This window comes from Eurosta solidaginis, chromosome X (assembly GCF_040869045.1).
Source record: "Eurosta solidaginis isolate ZX-2024a chromosome X, ASM4086904v1, whole genome shotgun sequence".
In the NCBI taxonomy this organism is placed as follows: Eukaryota; Metazoa; Arthropoda; class Insecta; order Diptera; family Tephritidae; genus Eurosta; species Eurosta solidaginis.
Genome location: NC_090324.1, coordinates 54,330,991 through 54,333,127, shown reverse-complemented (window position 1 = coordinate 54,333,127; position 2,137 = coordinate 54,330,991). Strand labels below are relative to the sequence as shown.

The following is a 2,137-nucleotide window of genomic DNA, read 5'->3' as shown; positions in this document are numbered from 1 at the left end:
CCAAGAGATCTTCGCGTAGCCAGGAAGCATGTGAATTATCGCCGCGATCAGCGTTGGGCTGATAAAGATTACGAAAAGGCGCATTTTAGAACAAGATGGAAAAGATTAGCTTCTTTTGATGGAGCATCTCATGCCAAAGGCATCGTACTCGAAAAAATTGGTGTTGAAGCCAAAACACCCTAACTCTGCCATTTGTAAGTGCGTGAGGGTGCCACTCATCAAGAATGGTAAGAAAATTACTGCATTGTTGATTTAAAAATTTTATTTTTCACATTACTTGCAAACATTAGCAGGAGAAACCTTAACGGCAACAGCAACACATCAGAGTACTTCAGATATATATTTAGGGCGCTTGGCAGCATCACTGGAGCTGCTGCTACCCCCAACACCACCACCACCATCGTTGTTATTACCACCCAGTATATATTCATCACCCGTTTCCATATTGCCAGTATAATCTGTTGGTACCTCCTCCTAAATAATATCCGGATGCAGTGTCTGCACTTGTTGTTGATGATGATGCTGTTGTTTTTGTTGCTTCTGATGCTGCTGAGCGCCAGCTGCCCATGCGTGACTACGTTTTAGTGCAATCAAAGCACCAACACCATTTCCACTGCTATTATTACTGCTTATAATGCCATTGTCATTGTTTTGTTGTTGAAGGTGCTGTCCACCGGACATAGCTGAATTTTGATTTGAAACATAGTATGTGCTACCGCTGCTTTTGAGAATTGTTTGGCGTCGATTGATGCACATTCTGAGTAGTGTTGCTGTACATAAGATCACCATCAGCAGCACGCTGCACAATTGACATGCCCGGCGATCCAGGAGCCGATTGTAAAACGAAATCCTGCAATGGTGAGCTCTCACGAGAGTTATCCATGTGACTCGGTGAGACTGGTGCCGAACGTGGCATGCCATATGATGAACGAAAGCCTTGGCTGCTGCGTTGACGACGCTTCTTATAGCTATGATCAATCAATTTTGCGCCACTATCGGGATCAATACGCCAGAAGCTACCTTTGCCTGGTTCATCTTGAGAGCGTGCAACTTTAATGAAATACCTGTTCAAACTGAGATTGTGGCGTATAGAATTTTGCCAACCTTTATTGGTTTATTTACGATAATATGGTTAATGTTTTACAATAAATGAATAAATGCCCGATAATGTCAATTGTTTATCCGGTGCTGCCGATATTGCCTGTACAATCAATTGATCATAGCCATACGGTGGTTTCTCATTGTGACTGTAGCTAACAGTTGATGGTGTTTGGAATAGATCTTGGATTTGTATATTGCTATTGCTACAGTTGTTGTATGTAGCTTGATTCTGATGAAAACCGTGACGCGGGCTGGCTGGGCAACTATTTCCAGCACTTATTGTACCAGTTGGTGATAGATATGGGCTCTTTTGCTCCTTTTTCGGTATGGATGCGTAATGTACGATGAAGTTTATTGAGTATACCATTCGGTATACTAACATGTTTCGATAATGATGGACGTCAAATTTTGAAAGATGGTTTCTTCTTAGGTTGTGATTTATTTATTGGGTATTTAATATTTTAACAAGCTGGTGGTGGCCTAATTGTTGCTGTCAATATTCTTATGGTTATGATCCTAAAAAATCTGGACAAACAAATTCAACAACAACAGCTCCACAAAGGTCGCAGGCACTTTTAGAGGCTGAGAAAAACCTCTTGCCTAGAGTTTAAAATAATGGGAGTTTAGTGACACCGTGGGCCAGAGTATGAAGTCGAATATTTTATAAGGTTTTCTTATTTAGTAGCGCAAATGTTAATGAAATGCAATTTCGAGTAATCACAGTTCGGTATTAAGAGCCTTTCACTAAGAAATAATATAGGCAATTCGCCGTATGTGGTCAAATTTTATAGTGGAAAATTGTGCATGAATACTCTCTTGTGAAATGCGCAATTATAGACATAAATAATGTAAGGCGCCATAACCTCGGAAGAGATTCTAAGCCGAGCTTCTCTCTCAATTTGTGTCGTGTTCCTCTTCTTTTGTGCCGACTCTGAACAGCATCTGCACGGCAGATTAGTCCTCTTTGAGCGCTTCTCATGGCAGAATTCCGCGCGGAGCGCTTGCCAAACACTGCCGATGGGCGACCCCGCTTAGA

General features: G+C 41.6%; 1 pseudogene; it reads right to left on the bottom strand.

The window, feature by feature from the left end:
• Positions 1 to 321: 321 nt before the first annotated feature.
• LOC137234940 (forkhead box protein K1-like) lies at positions 322 to 1,468 on the bottom strand (annotated as a pseudogene).
• Positions 1,469 to 2,137: the final 669 nt, after the last annotated feature.